The 24,002-nt window shown below is 34.8% G+C and overlaps 1 protein-coding gene across 1 annotated transcript in view; it reads left to right on the forward strand.

Annotated features, from left to right (window-relative positions):
- The window catches only part of ITGBL1 (integrin subunit beta like 1), a 422,854-nt gene that overhangs the window by 243,285 nt on the left and 155,567 nt on the right, over positions 1 to 24,002 (forward strand). The window lies entirely within an intron of this gene.

Raw genomic sequence — 24,002 nt, forward strand, 5'->3', positions numbered from 1 at the left:
AAATATTGGCCTGTACTTAAATTTCTGCCAGAGTATGTTCCAGTTTTCTCAATTATTTTTGTTAAAAAAAGTGAATTTTTATCCCAATACCTGGGATCATTGGATTTATGAAAGACTGCTTTTGTATGTTGTGTTCCTAATCCACTCTATAGATCAACCTCTCTATTTCTTATCAAGAACCCCATTTTATTGATCATTATAAATTAGGGGTATGGTTGGAGATATGTTTGTACTAGACATTTTTCTTTCTCATTTCCCAGCTACCCCATTAATTCCCTTGATATTCTTGTTGCTTTCTTGATCCAAATAGGTTTTAACTTTTTTTCCTATTTTTGAAAGTAATTCTTTGTTGCTGGAATTAGCATGGGACTGAAAAAAGTAAATTAATTTAGGAAATATCATTATTTCTTTTATATTGACTCATCCTACCCATGAAAAATTAACATTTCTCCAGTTATTTAGATCAGACTTTACTTGAGTAAAAATTATTTTGTTTTTACATTCATATAGTTTCTGTGATTGTCTTGAAAGGTAGGGTTCTAAGTGTTTTATGTAATCTGGTGTTATTTTAAATGAAATTTCATTTTCGATTTCTTTTTGATGATTTTTGTTCATAATATATGGAAATGATAATGATTTTTGTGGGTGTATATCTTGCAACTTTGCTGAAGTTGTTAATTTTTTAGCTGTATTTTTAGGGTTGCCTAAATAAGCCTTCCTATCATTTTCAAAAAGTGAGTTTTGTTTCCTCTTTGACTATGTTATCTACTTCTACTTCTTTTTCTCATCTGATTTCTATTTCTAATATGATATTGAATAGTAATAATGATAATAGAAATTCTTGCTTCACCCTTTCTCTTAATAAAGTTTTAGTAGGTTCTTGTCTACACCTATTACAGATCACACTTGCTCTTAGTTTCAGTAGAGACTATTAATATTATTCATTTTAAGGGAAGTTCTATTTAACCCTTTGCATTCTGGTTATTTTAATAGGAATGGGTGTTAAAGTTAATCAAATACTTTTTCTACATTTTCTATTAAACAATCATTTGTATTGTTTTTGCTCTTGATACAGTTAATTCTGCTTATAATTTCCTTAATTCAATCAGTTTTGCATTTCTGATACAAATTCAGCCTTGGAATATTGTATTATTGGATATATAGCAAGAATTTACTTAATATTTTATTTAAATTATTTTGCATTAAAGTTCATTAGGGAAATTGGGCTATAGTTTGCTTTCTCTTATTTAAATATCAAGACGATATATGTATCCTCTCAGCAGTTCAGAGAGCTAGGACAACTATATTAGACTGGCTATGGACAATATTATTCCCATCCAGTGGAAGAAAAACAAAACAAAACAAAACAAAACACACACACACACACACACAAACACACACACACACACACACACCACCCTTCAGAATCTGAATGACACTTTATAAAAATTATCTCTTATGTATCTCTTTCCCTTAATCCTATTTCCTCATATCAAAAATAACTAATCTGTAAATATGTTTATCAAAAATATGTATGTATATTGCTAACCTCACTGTTCACCACTGAGGGGAGGTGATGGGAAGGGAGGGTGGAAGAAAATTTTGTAACTTAAAAATATACATGTGCATATGGATGAAAATAAGGAAATAAATAACAACAAAAAACAAAAAAGACCATATATGTGTCATGGAAGAAATTTGGTAGGACTCCTTTCCATCATTTTTCAGTTTATGTAATATGTTGAAATTAATTATTTTTATAAATATTCGGTGGATTTTGATTATAAAGTCATCTAGTCCCAGATATTTTTCCTTGGGAAGTTCATTTATGACATTGATTCTTAAAGATAAGGTTATTGAAATACTCTTTAAACCTGCTCTATTAAGCTAATCAATTTATATATTTTTAAATATTCATCCATTTTATTTAGATTGCTGTTTTATTGGCATATAATTGGGTAAAAGAGCTCCTAATAACTGCTCTGATTTCATCTTTGCTGACTGTATGTTTATCTTTCCATTTTTGATGCTGGTAATTTAGTTTTTTCAAAATCAAACTTACTAGTGATTTGTTTAATTGTTGTTTTCATACAAGCTCCTAGTTTTATTAGTGCAATGTTTTTGTTTTTCTATTTTATTAATATGCCTTTAAAATTTCAGGATTTCTATTTTAGTGTTTAATTGTGTTTTTAATTTGTTTTTCTATGCTTTTAGTTTTATGCCCAATTCATTGATCTGTTCTTTCCTTCCTTTATTTATGTAAGTGAAATATAAATTTTCTTTTGAGTATTGCTGTTCCAGCATTCTACAGATTTTTTGGGTATGTATTCTTATTATTGTCTATTTTTAATTAAATCTTTAACTGCTTCCATAAATTTATCTTTGACTCACTTATTCTTTGAAATTGTTATTTCATTTCCAATATATTTTAATCTATGCTTTAAAGGTACTTTTTTGAATACAATTTTCTGAATTCAATTTTATTGCATAATGATAAAAATATATTTAATTTTTTCCATATTTGTCTATAAGGATTTGTACTATGATACGTGGCCATTTTTTTTTACAAGGCAATGGGGTTAGATGGTTTGCCCAAGGCCACACAGGTAATTATTAAATGTCTGAGGCTGGATTTGAACACAGGTACTCCTGACTTCAGGGCTGGTGCTCTATCCACTGTACCACCTAGCCACCCCTATACATTGCCAATTTTTAAAGGTGCCATTTTCACCTGAGAAATTTCTATTTTAATACTAAATTAATAAATTTCTATTTTAATTCAATGTTCCCTAGATGTCTGTCATATCTAACTTTTCCAAAAATTCTTTTTAAATCAACCTTAACATTACCTTTTTAAAAAATTTACAATTTTCCCCCAATCTCACTTCTTTCCCCCCAAACTTCACAGAAGGCAGTCTGATAGTCTTTACATTGTTTCCACGCTGTACATTGATCAAAATTGAATGTGTTGAGAGAAAAATCATATCATTATGGAAAAAATAAGAGATAGCAAAATTACATAAGCTATAACTTTTAAAAAAATTGAAGGTAATAGACTTTAGTCTTTGTTTAAACTCTGCAGTTCTTTTTCTGGATACAGATATCATTCTCCATCACAGGTACTCTAAAATTATTCCTGATTATTGCTTTGATGGAATGGGCAAGTCCATTAAGGTTGATCATCACCCCCATGTTGCTGTTAGGGTATACAATGTTCTTCTGGTTTTGTTCATCTCACTCAACATCAGTTCATGCAAGTCATTCCAGGCTTCTCTGAAATCCTGTCCCTCTTGCTTTCTAATAGAACAGTAATGTTCCATAATATACATATACAACAATTTGTTCAGCCATTCCCCAATTGATGGACATTCATTCGATTTCCAATTCTTTGCCACCACAAACAGAGCTGCTATGAATACTTTTTTACAAGAAGCTTTTTTTTAAAAAAATTATTTTTCTTTAATTTATTTACATGTTACTAAAATATTCTTGTTTAAGAGAAAACATAATACCCCCTCCCCCACAAAAATATAAAACCTCATGAGAAATAAAGTGAAAGAAAGAGAAAAAATGTTTCAGTCTGTGTTCTAATACCATCAGCTCTGTCTCAGGTGGGTCACTTTCTTTATCATAAATCCATCATAAAAGTTACTTCCATCTTTTCCCACAGTTGCCATTGCTGATTGTAATTCCTTCCATCCATTCCTCCCCAATACCACCTATTATATTTTCTCTCTCCTTTCACTCTGTCCCTCTTCAAAAATATGCTGTGGGGCAGCTGAGTAGAATAGACAGGGCACCGGCCTTGGGGCCAAGAGACCCTGAGCCCACACCCCGCCCCAGAGACCCAACAACCACCCAGCCCCATGGTCCTGGACATGCCACCCAATCCAAGTCCTTTGCAAGAAGTAAAAAAGAAAATGTGTTATATCTGACTATCCTCTCCTATGATCTACTCTTTTCTCTATCACTCACATCACCCCTCCCCTCTCCTCCCCCTGTCCCCATTCTCTCCTTTTTCTTCGAGATGTCTATACCTTATTGAGTGTGTATGCTGTTTCCTCACTGAGCCATTTCCAATGAGAATGAACAGTTCCTCATTTCCCCTTGCCTTCTTCCTTTCCATACCATTGCAAAAGCTTACATGAAATATCTTATATGAAATACCTTTCCTTTCTCTTTCTCCCAGTATATTTCCCTTTCACCCATTGACTCCATTTTTTTACAATATATCTTCAAATTCACCTCTCTCCTGTGCCTCATCTATAAAAGCTCCTTCTACTTGCTCTATTAAATGAAAAGGTTCAAATGAGTATTATCAGCATCATCTTTCCATGTAGGAATACATGCAGTTCATCATCAAGTCCCTCATAACTTACCCTTCTTGTCTTCCATTGTATACCTCACCTGAATCCTGTACTTGTTCAGCTCTGGTTGTTTCAACAGAACATTTGAAATTCCCCTTTTCTTGAAAGTCCATCTTTTCCCCCAGAAGATGTTCAGTTTTGCTGGGTAGTTGATTCTCAGTTATATTCCAAGCTCTTTTGCATTCCGGAATATTGTATTCCAAGCCCTACAAGCCATTAATGTAGTTGCTGTTAAGTCCTGTGTGATCCTGACTGCAACTCCACGATATTTGAATTGTGTCCTTCTGGCTGCTTGTAATATTTTCTCTCTGAATTGGGAGTTCTGGAACTTGGCTATAATATTCTTGGGGGTTGTTTTTTTTTGTATCTCTTTCTGGGGGAGATTGGTGGATTCTCTCAATTTCTATTTTACCCTCTGCTTCTAGGATATCAAGGCAATTTTCCTGTAGAAATTCTTTAAAAATGAGATCGGCTAGGTGGTGCAGTGGATAGAGCACTGGCCCTGGAGTCAGGAGTACCTGAGTTTAAATCTGGTCTCAGACATTTAATAATTACATATCTGTGTGGCCTTGGGCAAGCCACTTAACCCCATTTGCTTTGAAAAAACCCTAAAAAAAACCTTAAAAAAATGAGGTCAAAGCTCTTTTCCTGATCATGACTTTCAGGGAGCCCAATAATTTTTAAATTATCTCTTCTGGATCTATTTTCCAGATCAATTGTTTTTTCAATGAGATATTTCACATTTTCTTCTAATTTTTCATTCTTTCAAAGTTGAACTATTGTGACTTAGTTTCTCACAATGTCATCAGCTTCCTTTAGCTCCATTCTACATCTGAAGGATTTGTTTTCCTTAGAGAGTTTCCTTATCTCTTTTTTCATCTGGTCAATTTTGCTTTTTAAAGCTTTCTTTTCATCAATGACTTTTTGAACTGTTTTATCCATTTGACCTAAACTGGTTTTTAACATGTTATTTTCTTCAGTATTTTTTTTTGCATCTCCTGGCTTGGCTGCTGACTTCATTTTCATGTTTCTTCTGCATCTCTCTCATTTCATTTCCCAATTTTTCTTCTATCTCCCTTACTTGATTTCCAAAATCTTTTTTGAGCTCTATCATAGCCTGACCCCAACTTCTATATTTCTTGGAGTCTTTAGATGCAGAAGCTTGGACTTTCTCATCTTCAGATTGAGTATTTTGGTCCTCCATGGGACCAAAGTTATTGTCTATGGTCAGGTTCCTTTTTTTTCCTGTTTACTCATTTCCCCAGTCTGTGCTTGATTTTGGGGTACTTCCTGAGCTTTTGAGTATTATTGGGAACCCCCCCCCCAAGCAAGGACTTCAGTGTGTGAGGCTCTGAATATTCTCCTGGTCTGTGAATGACTACAAGCTCACCCCTCTTTTCCTGGGGCTGTGACAAGGGTCCCTGCTCTCTTGGGGGGGGGGGGGCTAGACTGGGATCAGGGTCTGAATGTAGTCAGAGCACCAGAGTCCTGTTCCAGGGACAGAGGACAAACCTCGGCAGTCTTCCTCCCACCTTCGGTGGGCTGAGCACTCAGTACACAACTGCCTGGAAGTTCTTGCTGGGCACCTCCACAAGCCTGCTTCCATTTCCTGGGATCTGGGCTGTCATGGCTGCACTGAGTGCGTGGCTGCACTGAAGGCCTGGGCTTTGTGCTTGCTCTGGCAGAGGTCTCCCTGCTGATCTTCCAAGATGTACTTGGTGCTCCCTGGGGTTCAGTTCAGGAAACTGCTTCTGCTGTGGGGAGCAACCACTCCCAGGCACCCTGGGGCTGTTCCCAGGAGGCTGAAGTTCCTTTATTCTGGTGTGTGCCAACCCTCCAACCCCATGGAACATAGTTTTCTCATTATTTTCCAGGTTATTTTGGGCTGGAGAATTGCCTTGCTGAAACTTTCTGTGGGTTTTCTCTCTCTCAAAAGTCATAATTTTAAGGTTTTTGAGATATTTTGGAGAGAACACCTAAGAGAGGTTCTTCTCCTACCACCATCTTGGCTCCACCCCTCTCTAAAATTCTATTCATCTCCTTAGCTACTTCCTTTTTATTTTATGCTGAGATTTATCTAGATCTGAGAGGGATACATTCAACACTGATTTATTTTGCTATTTCTTCCTGTAACCCAGTTAATTTTTCTTTTAAGAATTTGTATGCTCTCTGAGGTACCACCTCACACCTCTCAGACTGGCCAATTTGACCAGAAAGGATAGTGATCAATGTTGGAAGGGATGTGGGAAATCTGGGACACCAATACATTGTTGGTGGAGCTGTGAACTCATCAAACCTTTCTGGAGAGCAATTTCAAATTATGCCCAAAGGGCAACAAAAATGTGCATACCCTTTGATCCAGTTCTTCCACTACTGGGCCCATACCCTGAAGGGATGATGAAAATAGGTAAAAACATCACTTGTACAAAAATATTCATAGCAGCCCTGTTTGTGGTGGCAAAGAATTGGAAATTAGGTGAATGTTCTTAAAGTGGGGAATGGCTTAACAAATTGTGGTATATATATGTCATGGAACACTATTCTATTAGAAACCAGGAGGGATGGGAATTCAGGGAAACATAGAAGGATTTGCAACATAGGGGTGATGATCAACTTTGATGGACTCACTCATTCCATCAGTGCAACAATAAGTCACAATTTGGGACTGTCTGCAATGGAGAATATCATCTGTATCCAGAGAAAGAAATGTGGAGTTTGAACAAAGACCAAAGACTATTACCTTCAAATTCAGGGAAAAAACCCATCATCTCATTATGTAATTTTGCTTTTCTTATACTTTATTTTTCTTCTTTAAGGATATTATTTCTCTCTCTCATCACATTCAGCTTAGATCAATGCATACCATGGGAGCAATATAAAGACTAACAGACTGCCTTCTGTGGGGGATAGGGGAAAAATTGTAAAACTCAAAAAACTCAAAATAAATGTTGATTGGTTGAAAAAAATTAAATTTAATTTAATTTAAAAAAAGAATTTGGATGCTATAACATTTGATACCTATATGCTTAACATTGATATTTATTCATTACCTATCATAATTTTTATGAAATATATTTTTCCTAATTATCTCTTTTACATAGCTCTATTTCTTATTTTTGCTTTGGCTGAGATCATGATTGCAACCCCTTTCTTTTTTTACTTCAGCCAAAGCATGATAGGTTGTATTCCAGCCTCTTATTATTTTAACTCTATATTTTTTTCCTTCATTTTTCACAGGTGTTTCTTGAAAACAACATATTGTTGGAATCTATTTTCTGATTCATTCTATTATCCTTTTCTGTTTTATGGGTGCATTCCTGGCATTCACATTCATGGTATAACTACTGTGTATTTCCATCAATCCTATTTTTTATGCTTATCATTCTCCCCCCCCCCCCCCCAAGGCAATGGGATTAAGTGTCTGAGATCATATTTGAACTCAGGTACTCCTCCAGGGCTGATGTTCTATCTACTGTGCCACCTAGCTGCCCATTTTTCTTTCTTTTTTTCTTTAATACTATTTTATTCTCAAGAGTCTTTTTGCTTCTTAGTACAGCTTTCCTTAATTTACCTTCCCATTTATTCTATTCCACTCTCATTTCTCTTATTCCTTTTCCCCTTTTCCTTGTTGGATAAGATGGATTCTTATGCCCAGCTACATTTATATGTTTATTCTTTTCTCCTTTAGCTAGCTAATATGAGAATGAGATCCAAGAATTGCTCAATTCCCCCTACCATCCCCTCCACTTTCCAAACTCTTTCTTGCACACCCCATTTATTTGAAGTCATATTTTTTGCCATTCTTCCCTTATTCCCTCTCCCAGTTCATTCCTAGGGTAGCTAGGTGATATAGTGTATAGAGCACCAGCTCTGGAATCAGAAGGATCCAAATTCAAATCTGAACTCAGATAATTGACACTCAATAGCTGTATGACCTTGGTCATGCCATTTACTGCTGATTGCCTCACCTCTAGGGCCATCTCCAGACATCCTGATTCATATGTGGCCACTGGTCCTGGATGACTCTGGAAAGTGAAACTGGTGACTTAGCACAGCCTCCCCAGCCTTTCACTCAAATTCAGTTCATTTGCTGACATAGAATAATCTTCCTGATGTCATGGTCTTCTTCAAAAATAAAGGACAAATAATATCATTCCTCCAATTCACCATTCTATTATTCATCAGAAATTATTCCAACATAATTATTTCATACCAGACCCACTAACCAAATACATTCCTTCTAAGGAACCCATTGATAAAGTTCTGAGCAGTTACATATTTCCTTTATATAAAAATATAAGTCATTGAACTTTAAGTCCCTTGTGATCTCTTACTCTTTTTTCACCTTTTTATAAGCTTTTCTTGAGACATAGGTTTGTATATCAAATTTTCTATTCACCTCCAGTCTTTTTGCGTGTAAGACGTATTTCAAGCTCTTTGTTTCTTTCTAGTGTTAACTGCTAAATATTGTGTTATCCTTATTGTTGTTCCATAGTTCCTGAATATTTTCCCCTGTTTTCAGAATCTTCTCCTTCACTTGGGAATTCTGGACTTTGGTTATTTTGGGGGTTTTTAAAATTTCTGTCAGGAAGTGATCAATGGACTTTTCAATTTCTTCTTTGCCTTCTGGTTCTGCAAAAGCTAAACAGTTTTATAATTACTTGAACTATTTGACTAAGTGGTTATTTTTATGTTGCTTAATTTTTTCTTGATATCTAATTGCTTCTCTAAAACTGCCACTGTCCTTCTGGTTAGCCCCTGTCATGTCCAAAGACTTATTTGCTTAAGCTGCCTTGGGCTGAAAAAGTCATTGTGACTTTTTCTTGGTTTTCTAGATCAGAATTCAGTCTAGTATATTTTCAAGGTTATTATTTACCTGGGCAAAAATGATATGAATAAAAAATGCTCACTGCATCCAGAGAAAGAAATGATAAATAGAAGTATGTGTAGAATAATTTTACATATATATATGTATGTATACATATATACCTATTTGTGTCTAATGATAGCCACCTCAAGGGTCAGGGGTAGGGGAAAAAAAAGAAAAAAGAAATTTAAATGATTTTATTGTGTACTTGAAAGGAATATCAAGTTGTGTCAAGTAGATTTACAGTCATCTTTTTTATTGTACTAAATTATGGAAATGCTTACTTTTTTCTAAAAATTAAAAATAAATCAATTTCTGTTCAAGTGCAAAAAAAAAAAAAAGGATGACTCTCACCCTGCCATCTTGTTTCTTAAACACTGACATTTTGAGAATTTTGTTTTCTACCCAGACCTTTGATTTCATTGCTTTAGGGAATTCCTTGTGGGGAAACTCCTCCAATACATTTTGATAGAATTTTTTCATCTGTAGTTTTTAGAGCAATATCTGGGGATTTTGAGGTTAAATGATTTGCCAAGGGTCACATAACCAGTATTAACCCATTCTACCTCATGATTTTGCAGGCAAATTCTTTTTTAAAAATTCCAATTCTGAGCTTTTAATTGCTCACATCAAAGTACATTTTTAAGAGACTCTAGTCTAATAGGTGGAGACTAAATAATGGATTACCAGGAGGAGGCAAGGGAGTAACCAGTCAGGGGAAGGAGGAGTTATTAAGAAATAAGGTACTTTTACTTTTATAGGTCAGAAATACTTATGGATATCTATGGTTAGGAATAAAAAAGAAATTAGAGATATTAGGAAATTCTACTTGCCTTTCCTCCTAGTGCCTCCTCACTGTCAGTTTTTCACCAGTTCCTCCTAAGGAAGCCGGCAACCTTTGGTTTGAAAGCCAAACCTCAAGGATTTTCCTCTCAATTCTCCTTCTGGTGATTAGAGCCAGATTTGCTGAGGCAGCCAGCTGGAACCACCCACAGATTCCCTTTGTTGATAAGTGGTTCAGAAAGGTGAGGGAAGCCCTAGTTCTGCAGCAGGCTGCAAAAGGACTGAAATATAGAACAGTTCACCATGTAGCTAACATTTTGACCCTCATTTCCAAGGGAGAGAAAAGATAGTTTTATGGCACGACAATGCAGTTTGTGAATCCTGTCATATGCCCAATTAAAACAGATTCTACTGGTGAGCTGTATACAGTGGGAAGAGGTAGGTAATTATTCAGAGATAATGTTCCTAGAACAGAATGTTGTCACAGGATAATGGTCCCCTGCTGATAGATAAATGCAGAGGCAAAGTCAGTATGTTTATTTTTCAAATCAGGAAACATTTTTTCCCGTGACACAATTGAAGCTCTTGCAATTACTTTTCCTGTTTTACCAAATGAATGTTGTAGATTTAATCATTGTGTCTGATGGATGGCTAATGCCATGAAGTGACAAGAGCTTTCCCAGTGATTATGAGACTACTGCTCTCAGATTGGCTTAAAATGGCAGTCCATGAGTGTTAACCAGTGAGGGAATAAATCATCTATAGATGGACAGATTGTTGGTCAAAACTTCTTTCCTTTTTTGAATTTTGCACTCCAGATGGTTAAAGCTTAATTAGTTTTTGTCTTGTCAATTAAAGTCAGCTGGCCAAAACCTTGTCAAGTGGCTATTTTGGGGCATGGTCACATTTGACTTGTAGGTTTTTGGGGGTTTTTTTTTGCTATTTTTGAAGTATAAGTAGATAATCAGATCTGACTCTCTGTAGATTTAGAGTTTTATTGTTCACCTCTGATATCAACTCCTGCAAGCCAATACCTGTTTGCACACTAATTGGCCTGCAGCAGATGAGCAAAACTTAGTATTGTTTTCAACTAACCTCTTTTTCCTATAATATCCATTGTTATGGCTCCTAACTTCTTTTTTCGTCTCTCTCATGGCCCATAACTTTTCCTTAAAACCCAGTCTCATCCCCCAACATTCTTGTGTGCAACCCAAATATTGTGTCACTGGAGATGATTTCCCCTTTATCAGTGATTGACACTAGAGTGAATACTTCCTCCCTCTCTTTACCCACTTTCATGACCTCCCATAATTCTTTCATTTCTAATCTTTCTTGGGTAGCTTAGCAACACTCCCTCTCATTATAGCCAGTCTATGCTTTGCAAAAGTTGGTATAGTAAATGCTTTCTGTAACCTGGACACCATTAGAATGACCATATTTTATGAAATGATGAGTTATGGCATTTTAAATGTGCAGGTTGTTACTAATTATGGAGTAGGATATAAGAAATTATCTAGTTCATTCTAGTTCTTTTAAATAGATCAACATTAAAATCAAAGGTAAAGAATTCTTCTCTTTTAAAGGATTGTGACACATGGGAAAAGCAATTCAACTTCACATAAATAATGTATGCTTTAATTCAGTTAAAGGTTTTTGTGTTTAGTTTTAGAGAAACAGAACTATAAACCATTTTTCTTGCCCAGTTTTCAAAATTAGAAAAGGAAATACTAAAATCTATTAAATAAATTAAACAAATTGTAAATAAAACTAGTTATATGTTTTGGTATATCAAGGGAATAAAAGGAAAGGGAGATTGTGAAGAGGAGAGAAAGAAAAGACCCAGGTATCGACAAAGGGAGGAAGAAGATACAATACCAGCTAACTTTAGCCCTTTAAGAATGGGGGGTGGGGATGCTATTCACAACTCTGTGAGCAAGAGATTAATGTTTACCTATCCTGTGAAAACCATAGTTTTGCAACTGAGGAAACTGAGCCATTGAGAAGGGGAATGATAGCTAATTAAGAAGCAGAACCTTTAAGTTCCTTTTAGAACTGGCAGATATCTTAGTGCTTTATCTAGTCCTGGGTAGCTAGGTGGCTAAGTGGAGAGTGCTAATTTGGAGTCAGGAAAACCTCAGTTCAAATTTGGACTCATGTATAATAGCTGTGTGACTCTGGACAACTCACACTATTTACTTCAGTTTCCACAACTGCAAAAGTGTAGTACTTGTACTACACTTGTACTACCTACCTCACAGATTGGTAAACAATGCACTTTTACTTATGGGGTTGTTGTGAGCATCAAATGAGATAACAATTGTGAATCAATTAGTCCATTATTAAGGTTATATAAATATTAGTTAGCTAGCTAGTAGTAGTATTAGTAGTCATACTAATACATAGTGATTGTCCAGCTATTTAACTTTATATAAAAATAGTCATAGTTTATGATTTGTCCAAAGTCACAGAAGTATAAGCCTAGAATCCAAAGTAGCTACCTTTTGACTCCAAAAGCAATGTTCTTTGTATTTTATCTAGCAACCGCCCCCTTTTAAAAAAAAAAGACTCTTAGAGATGTACCTTGAAAAAGCTATAGAGAAGACAGAGATTCTCAGAAAGACAACATAAAGTTACCATAAGGAAAAAGACACACACACACACACACACACACACACACACACACACACACACAAATAAGGAAAGATAGGGATAAGCAAGGATTTAACATATTCCAAGTATGTGTGTATAACATATTTAAAAGCCATCTAGATTTTTAAAAAATCAGTGAACATTAGACAAGCACATAAAGCATTTTTGAAATCTTTTAGAAAGGGAAACCACCTACTTAAGATACTGCTATATTCTTCATAGGAAAAAAAAAGGTTTCCTTTTAAAAAGATAATTACCCTTGTTTTGATAGCCTGTTTGACCACTGCTCCCAAAGATTTTCAGAGCAAGCTTAAACTGACATAAATGATCTTTACATTTGGAATTCAGGTAGAAGAGTCTACACTTATTTAACAGAATCTATGCAAAATGTATGATTTTGGATTCTACCTTTATATTTTAATGGAATTAGACTTCATTATCCTCCCTTGGTACCCCTCCCTCCATTTAATATCTATTGCAATCAGGAAATTGGTGAAACCTGAGTGTAAACATAAACTCTAAGCATTCCAATGTCAAAATGGAATGCTGCAGTCTGCTCCTTTTGTTTGGAGGAATCAATAACCAGTCAGCAGACATCTATCAGTGCTTACAATGGCTGAGGGGGCAAAGAAAAAAATGAGCACTCTTCCTGCTTACAGAAAGCTTACATCCTAATGCATAATACAACAAGTATATAAATGAATACATATAAGATGAAGACAAAGTAGATAAAATATAAAAGAGGTCAGAAAGATTAAATAATTTATGGTAAGTTCCATCTTGTTTTATTGAAAAAGTGCTATACATATAAGCCATAAAACATTCTTTCCCCCACCAGTTCTATATATCATTTTTTCTAATTTTCTTTATTTAAGGCAATGAGGTTTCTAAATGACTTGCCCAAGGTCATACAGCTATTATTAAGTGTCTGAGGACCCACTTGAACTCAGGTCCTCCTGAATCCAGGACTGGTGCTCTATCTACTGCAACCTAGCTGCCCCTACGTATCATTTTTTTTTAATGATAGCAGCAACATGACATTGTTAATGTTATCTGGGTGGCAATGGCACATCAGTACAAAGAAGTCACCAAGATATTAATTTCTCTAGGAGCCTAGAGAATTGTCTGTTTGGTTTTCCCTTCAAGAGTTGTAGATCATAGGATCGCTTTCATATCTTAGCTCCATGACTCTATTTTGTATGTCCTGTATTAACACTTGAATGTGCTTAACCTTGTGACTTAGAAGCCTCATCAAATAATTGGACAATACCTGAGCATCACAGTTAGTCAAAATAATCTATGTATCTTAAAAATTGTCAGATCTCTATCAACTGAAACTAAGTAAAGTGATACAGAATTCCTAAATAATTTCCTTTTATTGCATAATATTAACTTGCATGTATTTTAAGCATAGCTGCTTGACATCATTTCGACAGTTCTTATAAAGATTCCTCTAGAAGAAACCTAGGTAAGCAAAATTAATTGTGCACATTCCCTTGTCCTCTAGATCTACTTGAAATGTTGTGAAATGATGCAAAAACTTTAAAAGAAATCAATCTGAGGATTTTTAAAATGCTTTAAAATAGAAAAACTGAACTTGTGGGAATTAACTTTTTTTAATTTGATGCTACTGATGTCCTTTAGCTCCTAAACATATTAATATAATATATTTAGGGCCTGAACAATAAATTAGCATTCAGGACTTATTTATCTAGCATTTCTTTAATGGATTAAAACATAGCTCATTATTTAGATCAAATCCTAATTATTTAAAGCAAAAGATCTTAACCTGGAAGCCCTAAACATGCTTTTTTAAAAAAATTTAATTATATTGAAATAATAGTAATTATTTCAAATATCTTGCATTTTATTTTGAACATTTAAAACATTCTGATATAGGATTCATCAGACTGCCAATGGAATCCACAACATCCACACACATGCACACACATATGATTAAAAGAGACATTTTCTTATAATAGAGAGGCTGAGGTCAAAAGAGTTGATCAGAATGAAAATTTCTATTTTTCTTTTCTTTCTGAAATCAAAGAATCAGACATTGAATTGTTTGTTTTTCCCCCTGCTTCTATCAATCATTTAACAATTTTAAATGTTTACTAGTCTTTCCTATACACTCCAATTTAATTATCTTAGCACAGTAGCTTTTCCTGCCAAGAGTATTAAATCTTTCTCATTAGTCCCTTGGACTCCAGAATCATAAAATCTTTGTGAGATGGACCTGGAGTCCATATAGTCACATCTGTATCTTAATAAGAATTTCCTTGGGAAGTTACTATAAGCCTCTACTTGAAGAACTTTACTCAGAGGCAATACACTACCTCTGATACTTCAGAGTACTTCATTGTACTTTTTTAAGATAGCTCCAATTATTAGGAACAGGTTTCCCTTGTTCTTCCCCAATCTCCCCCCCCCCACCATATTGAATATAATGTGTAGTCTGTCTGCCAGGGCAAAAACAAAACATTTGACAACCTTTCAAATACTTGTGAATACTGATAGCATATCACTCCTCTAGTTTCCTTATCTCCAAACTAAACCTTCCCAGTTTCTCTATTACTTGTCTCTTATAGAATGATCTCTGGTTGCTCAACTGTAGACATGATCTAATTTAGAAATAAAATGTTGCTGGGATGAGCAAGGGTAAGAGTAGAGATAGTGTTATCAAGGTAATCCAAGAATCTTAGGTATATAGGTATTCTGCATCATGAGATTAGGGGAAGATGGGTTGGAACTTTGGTAACCAGTCTTTATTTTTCTTTTTTTTCTATTTTTACTTTGAGACACAATTTGTTGTCATAAAAACTGGTAAAGTTATAAGAAATGGTAAAATATAGTAGCAATGGTATAATTTGATTCTATCACTACCTGTCCTTTCACTTTACTCACTTCTCTTGATTCTCACTCTACCTAGTTTTCTCATCTCTAAATTAAACCTTCCTACATCCTCATCAGCAGTCTCTAATAAAATGGTATCTGATTGCTCAATTGTAGACATGACCTAATATAGAAATATCTTTGGGGCAGCTAGGTGGTGTGGTAGATAGAGCACTGCACCTGGAGTCAGCAGGACCTGAGTACAAATGTGACAGACATTTACTACTGGGTGACTCGGCAAGTGACTTAACCCAGATTGCCTCAAAAACCAAAAAATAGAAATGTGGAACCAAACAACAGTTCTCCACATGGGGCATAAAACAGAGCAAACCTTAATAGGATTATCAGTCCCTCTATCAGCTCAGATCACAAGACAGCCATATCTCCTCATGCTCTTAACACTCTTGTTCAAGTCCTTGGATAAGTACTTCAAGAGGAGTTTTCCCAACTTGAAAAATCTTTCCTTTCTGTCTTTTGATGATTTGGGCATACCCATATAAGACCTAAATTCTCTTTCAGTAATCTCTATCTCTAGTTTTGTGACTTTGTCTTCTCCTTTTTTTAGAGAATACATTTTTCTGATGATATTCTTTACAGAGATTCTGCATATTTCTTCATCAGTTTTATGTTCCAGTCTACTGAAACTTGTCATGGAATTTACTGTAATGCTTTGGGTGACCTTTAATGAATCTTCGTATACTATGGTATTCAATGATTCACAGTTAAACAATATCTCTTTTTTTAAATTAATTTTTATTAAAGATATTTGAGTTTTACAATCCCCCCCCATCTTACTTCCCTCCCCCCACCCTGCCAGGGAAAGGAATCTGTCAGTCTTTACTTGGTTTCCATGATGTACCTTGATCCAAATTGGGTGTTATGAGAGAGAAATCATATCCTTAGAGAAGAGACAAGAATTCTAAGAGGGAACAAGATCAGACAATAAGTTATCTATTTTTTTCTAAATTAAAGGGAATAGTCCTTGAACTTTGTTCAAACGCCACAGTTCCTTAACTGGATACAGATGGCACTCTCCTTTGCAAGCAGCCCAAAATTGTTCCCATTTGTTGCATTGATGGAATGAGCAAGTCCTTCAAGATTGATGATCACTCCCATGTTACTGTTAGGGTATACAGTGTTTTTCTGGTTCTGCTCATCTCACTCCGCATCAATTCATGCAAATCCCTCCAGGCTTCCCTGAAATCCCGTCCCTCCTGGTTTCTAATAGAACAATAGTGTTCCATGACATACATATAACACAGTTTGCTAAGCCATTCCCCAATTGAAGGACATTTACTTGATTTCCCATTCTTTGTCACCACAAACAGGGCTGCTATGAATATTTTTGTACAAGCAATGTTTTTACCCTTTTTCTTCATCTCTTCAGGATATAGACCCAGTAGTGGTATTGCTGGGTCAAAGGGTATGCACATTTTTGTTGCCCTTTGGACATAGTTCCAAATAGCTCTCCAGAAAGGTTGGATGAGTTCACAACTTCACCAACAGTGTGTCCCAGATTTCCCACAACCCTTCCAAAAATGATCATTATCCTTTCTGGTCATATTGGCCAATCTGAGAGGTGTGAGGCCATACCTCAGAGAAGCATTAATTTGCATTTCTCTAATAACTAATGATTTAGAGCATTTTCTCATATGGCTATGAACTCCTCATCTGTAAATTGCCTTTGCATATCCTTTGACCATTTGTCAATTGGGGAATGGCTTTTTGTTTTAAAAATATGACTCAGTTCTCTGTATATTTTAGAAATGAATCCTTTGTCAGAATCATTAGTTGTAACAATTGTTTCCCAATTTATTACATTTCTTTTGATCTTGGTTACAGTGGTTTTATCTGTGCAAAAGCTTTTTAATTTAATGTAATCTAAGTCATCTAGTTGGTTTTTGGTGATGTTCTCCAATTCTTCCTTAGTCATAAACTGCTCCCCTTTCCATATATCTAACAGGTTAGTCCTTGATCTTCCTTTTTCTTCTGATTTTCCTTTTACAACATGATTAATATGCAAGTATGTTTAACATAGTTATACATTTATAACCTACATTAGATTACTCTCTGTCAAGGGGAGGAAGAGGGAAAGAGAGGGAGAAAATTATGAAACTCAAAACTTCACAAAACATGATTGTTGAAAACTATCTTTACTTGTAGTTGAAAAATAAATAAATATTTTTTTTTAAAAAAAGAATTTCAGGGGTGGCTAGGTTGTACCGTGGATAGAGCACCAGCCCTGGAGTCAGGAGGACCTGAGTTCAAATGTGACCTTAGACACTTAATAATTACCTAGCTGTGTGGCCTTGGGCAAGCCACTTAACCCCATTTGCGTTGCAAAAATCTGAAAAAACCCAAACAAACAAACAGAAAAGAATATTCATATTGAAAATCTTGGTCTTTGTTTCAAGGAGACACATGGAATTATTAAGAGCAAGTGCTACAAATTTCCCAAAGACAACACAAGCCATTATCCTTCTTAAAATAAGTTCTAGGTCCAGTTTATTTTCCTTCTTCAGGGTTTGTCCAAGATATCCATATAGATTGATAGATTAACTCTTTGTGGTGTTTATCAACTGAATGCCAATTCCAGGTCAATAGTATCTTTTCATTAACATTTTTTTTAATGTGGATAGTTAGACTGAACTATTTCAAAATCATATCTTGAGTGATTATGGATTTAATAGGGAGACTTGGTAACAGTCTAGGACTTGAATCAGTGAACACAATGCTGTTACAAACAGAAATATCTGAAATACCTCCTCATATTTGGGGAATCTGTCTTCCACTTTAGTTTTCATGCTGAGGCATGGTAAGCACATTTTTGCTTCATTTGCTATTAGAAATCACAATCATCAAATGAGGCAACTGCTGTTTTATCTTTTAAGAGATCTTGAATAATTTTGCTTTAAATATGGGTGATTTTTTTGTTGGAAGAGAGAGAGAGATTTTAAGAGCTATTTTCCTATTTTCACTCAAAAAGTTGTTGTTGCTTTTAAAATAGTCAAAGATTAACACTATGTGGTTTTTGTAGTCCAGTCAATTGTGAAGATGTAAAGATGTAGCATGCTTCAGAATTGTTTGTGAAAGCCTGCCAATTCCCTTCCCAAATTTTCATCAAGGATGCCCTTGATTTTTGTCCTTGCCCCTGCACTATTTCATTGCAAGATTCTTTAGGGGAGAATTTGTTCCATAGATTTAAATGTAGTTGCTAGTACAATACCATCTAAATAGTTTAATGCTTAATAAATATTTGTGAAATTGAATTATAGTTTTATATCAATACACAATCTGTACTTATCCTAATATTTTCATTTCATAGGCATTACAAAAGGCCTGTAGTTTGTTCTTTGGATGTCACAGAGAAGACCCACTGTGGATTAATTGCCATACAGAATTTGAACAGATGGTTGAGTCAGAGCCTACAAAAAAATGAAAGGGCAATTTGGATAAGGAATCAGCAAACTGGATTGATCTCAGACAATGGAGTTGCCAATCACTCATTCAACAAGTATTTATTTAACAACTGCCATTTGCACAGGATTGTGTTGGATGCTAGAGGGGTATAAAGCAGGATAAAAAACATAGCACTTAACATTAAGACTTCTTGACTGAAAAGATTTTAGTTTGTTTTTGCTGGTAATTTTATATATTTGTATAAATAAACTTTTATAAATAATGCCCTTTTGAAAGATAAACTAAAAAAATGCTATATCTTATTTCTCTGACAAAAGAACATTGAGCCTTAGAACTAGAAATCCAACATTTTTATTTTATAGATGAGAGACTATAGAGATAGGTAGTTAGTGGAAGGATCAGGATCCAGACCAAAATTATACCACTTCTTAGTCCAGTGCTTTTTATATGACAACAAATTGGATCTCCTAAAGTTAAAAAAAATCAGAAATGGATGGCAAATTTCCATTTCAATTTTCCCTAATCCCATGATGCAGAATCCCTGGATACCTAAGATTTGGATTTCTTTGGTACCATTCTTTCCTCTCTCATCCTCCTCCCTCCCAGCTATATTCTTCCTTTGTACATAACCATTTACTTAGCTATATCTGCCATATCCTTCCATTTTACCAGGAACTCAGTATTTTCATGTAACCCCATATCTTAAACCATTTTATTTATCTAGTTCCATTCATCTTTCTGGACTGATGGAAATATTTTACCCTCTTCTTCTTTTCAAACAGAAGATATTGCATCGCTGGCTACCCTCTCTTGTACTAGATGCTTTTTTGTCATTCTTCCATTTGATTTATAATATGGACTGGATCAGTAGTCAGTGCTATCTGCCAGGCTTCTGTTTTGGTGATACAAAGAAAAATTAAAAATAGTTCTTTGAAAATAAGATTTTAAATTTTACTGGGGATGACAACATACACATTCATGTATATGTGTATATAGATGTGTAAATGCATATATATATATACTAATTTATGTATATAAACATAAGCATAAATATAAATATTTATATATTTTCTACCTATGCATGTATCTGTATTTCTCTCTATATATGTACAAATAGAGTAAATGAAAAGTGACTTTAGAGCAGGTGACACTAGCAGATTGACCTTTTTTTTAGCTCTAGAAGTTTTTTTGGTTACTTAAAGATTTTATTCCTTTTGAGTTTTACAATTTTCCTTCTAATCTTACTTCCCTCCCCCTACTCCCCAAGGCAATTTGCCAGTCTTTACATTGATCCAAATTGAGTGTAATGAGAGAGAAATCATATCCTTAAAGAAGAAACATAAAGTATAAGAGATAGCAAGATCAGACAATAAGATATCAGTTTTTTTCCTAAATTAAAGGTAATAGTCCTTGGTCTTTGTTCAAACTCCACAGTTCTTTCTCTGGATATAGATGGTATTCTCCATTGCATACAGCCTCAAATTGTCCCTGATTGTTGCACTGATGGAATGAGTGAGTCCATCATGGTTGATCATTGCCCCCATGTTGCTATTAGGGTGTACAGCGTTTTTCTGGTTCTGCTCATCTCGTTCAGCATCAGTTCATGCAAATATCCCTAGGCTTCCCTTAATTCCCATCCCTTCTGGTTTCTAATAGAACAATAGTGTTCCATGACATACATATACCACAGTTTGTTAAGCCATTTCCCAACTGAAGGACATTTTCTTGATTTCCAATTCTTTACCACCACAAACAGGGCTGCTATGAATATTTTTGTACAAATGATGTTTTTACCTATTTTCATCATCTCTTCAGGGTATAGACCCAGTAGTGGTATTGCTGGATCAAAGGGTATGCATATTTTTGTTGCCCTTTGGGTACAGTTCTAAATTCCTCTCCAGAAAGGTTGGATGAGTTCACAACTCCACCAACAATATAAGAATGTCCCAGATTTCCCACAACCCTTCCAACAATGATCATTATCTTTTCTGGTGATATTGGCCAGTCTGAGAGGTATGAGGTGGTACCTCAGAAAAGCTTTAATTTGCATTTCTCTAATAAGTAATGATTTGGAGCAATTTTTCTTGTGATTATGGATTGTTTTAATCTCCTCATCTGTAAATTGCCTTTGCGCATTCTTTGACCATTTGAGATTGACCTTTTCTAAAAGAACCATTTGGAACAGTTCATCTCCTAACTTCAGAAGAAGAGATGCCTTGGGAAGAAGTATGGAAGAACCATACCCCTGAGGAAAAGATCACCTACCCTTATTCCTCAAGGAAGCACTTAAGGCAAAGTATCCTTAGGAGTGAGATGAATGAAGGTCTAGTTGAGGTTGCCTAGAAAGAATTTTAATGGACCAAGGCAATTGGACTCTATGATCTTACAGTCATCTGGGGACTCAGAGTAGGAGTGGATATTTCCTTTTCTTTTTTTTTCCCATAGCAAATCTTTTTTCTGTCATGGTGATTCTAGTTCACATCTATTGCCTTCTTTCCTTTCTCACTAAAACTGCTCAAGTTCAGACTCTCATTATCTTCACCTGAACTATTGAAATAGCCTTCCAACTGGTATCCCAGACTCTAGTCTCCCTTCTTCAAGCAGTCCTTCTCTGCTTTTTTTTAAGTCTTTCTAATGCACAGACAAAATTTTGCTAATTGGATTTGAGGGAAGAGCTTTCCACAGTGTTAAAAAAATATTATAAGTAATAGAAAGTATTTTAAGTAATAGAAAACCATCCCTTCTGGCTTTATTGTCAATAAACATCTTTGATGTACCTATTTATTTATTTGCTTTCCTTATTAGAATGTAATCTCCTTTGTTTTTGTCTTTTTTTCAGTGCTTAGCATGGTATTTGGACAGCATAAATTCTATATCAATCTATATTGTCTTACTGAATGATTGTCTATGACTTAAGTATGATTTAAAGGTAGAAAGGTAGCTCCCAATATATTTATTCTATTATTTGAAACAGGATTGAGTCCTACCATTAGAGATTAATTTCCTTCAGTTTGTTTATTCATAAATTCATTTAGTCAATAAATATTTATTGTGTATCTCCTGTGAAAAGGGCTCTGGTCTAAGTGTTTTGGAAAATAAAAAGGATAGAAAAAGAGGTATAGAACTACAAGGCTGATCATCCTGTGAATATGATGTTCTGTTCTGAGGGTCATATTTTAGGAAGGACTCTGTTATTTGTAGAGAGTATAGTGGAGGGCAATCAGAATAGAGAAAGACCTTGAAATGCCTAGATTCATTTGAAGAAAATGTGAATGTTTATAGTTTGAAAGAGAATATTAAAAGGGATAATTGCCTTCAAGTATTTAAAAGATTAATAGACTTTGTGCTTATTTCTGGTTTGGTTTTGGGAGGATTGAAGAGGGAGGCAGAATCAGGAACAAAGTTTGGAAGACAGACATAGGAGCAGAGAAACTGAAAGGAGAGAGAAAGAGAGACAGAGACAGACAGACACAGTGATATAAATAGATGCACACAGAGAATAAATGTTAGCTTTGATGCAAAAAAAATACATGAATACCTAGAGCCATACAAAAGTAGAGGTGTTAGGACTTTTGTCACTGGAACTTTTTCCTGATTTTTTTTTCCTCCCCCTCCATCCAGCTATTAGTGTTTTCTACCTCTTCAAATTGATCAACATTTGCTTATTTATTTATATAAATAAATAGTAGAAAAATCAGTTCTTTATTTTTAATTACTTTAAAAATTTTTCATTTATTAATGTATTTAGTATTTTATTTTTCCCCAGTTACATGGAAAAACAATTTTTAACATTCATTTTTAAAATTTTGAACTTCAAATTCTCTCCCTCCCTCCCTATCCTGCCTTCATTGAGAAAGCAAGCAATTTGATTTAGTTTATAAGAATGTAGTCATGGAAAACATTTCTGTAATAGTTACCTCAAGATACCTCAAGAAAAATTAAGTTAAAAAAAAGTATGTTTCAATCTGTATTCTGAAACTATCAGCTTATTCTCTTGGAATGGATAGTATTTTTCACTGTAAATCCTTCAGAGGGGAAAATATAACACAACTCTTGAGAATTGTACTTCTCTTAGGATAATTAAAGGGTTGAATATAATTGAAAAAATTGAAGTTAGAAGATATGGGATTGATTGGATCTTGTCTTTCTATTGAAGAAGTCCAAGGTGACATTACTATGTTTGAGACAAAAATCCCTGATTAAAAGTAGGGTTATTTACTCTAAACTTAAGTATCTCAGTTTCCTTTGACCTACTCTAATTTTGCTATGTTCACAAAGTTTAGCACTTCTCTGATGAGGGCATCTTAAGCTGGGCAGTTCTGAGTCAGTATCTCCCATAACTTACAATCATTTGAAAAGTTCTTAAGTGAGACTTCAAGAGCATCCCAGTACTTAGAGCCCTTTGAGATTCTTATAGTCAATAAAATCAGAGTTGAACTTAATCCATACTTTACTTAACAAAGGGTTAAGTGCCCTGGATTGGGGAGGGGGGGAAGTGTGGGAGAAAATATGCTTGGGGGGGAGGGGTATAAAAAGTTCATGAAATGATTTGGCTCTGGATGATACTTTTCCTCATGAGGATTGTGTGTCCTTGGATGGTACTTGAAAAGGGGGCAAGGTAAAAGATGATTATAATTATATTATAATTATAATATAATTATAATCAAGAAAAAAGTAAAAAAGTAAATCCTTCAGAGTTGTCTTGAGTCATTGTATTGTTGAGTAAAGCTAAATCATTCACAACTGATCTTTTTACAATATTACTGTTACTTTGTACATAGTACATTTCACTTTGCATAAGTCTCTCCAGGTTTTGCTGAGAGCATCCTGCTCATGATTTCTTATACTAGAATAGTATTCCATTATATTTACATATCACAATTTTTTCAGTCATTCCCCAAATGATGGAAATCCCCACAATTTCCATTGCCATCAGAAAAAAATGCTGCCAGAAATATCCTTATACATATAGGTACTTTTCTTTTTGTTCTTCAACTTCTGGAGACTGACATAGTGGCATT

Source organism: Macrotis lagotis, chromosome 6 (assembly GCF_037893015.1).
Source record: "Macrotis lagotis isolate mMagLag1 chromosome 6, bilby.v1.9.chrom.fasta, whole genome shotgun sequence".
NCBI classification, from domain to species: Eukaryota; Metazoa; Chordata; class Mammalia; order Peramelemorphia; family Peramelidae; genus Macrotis; species Macrotis lagotis.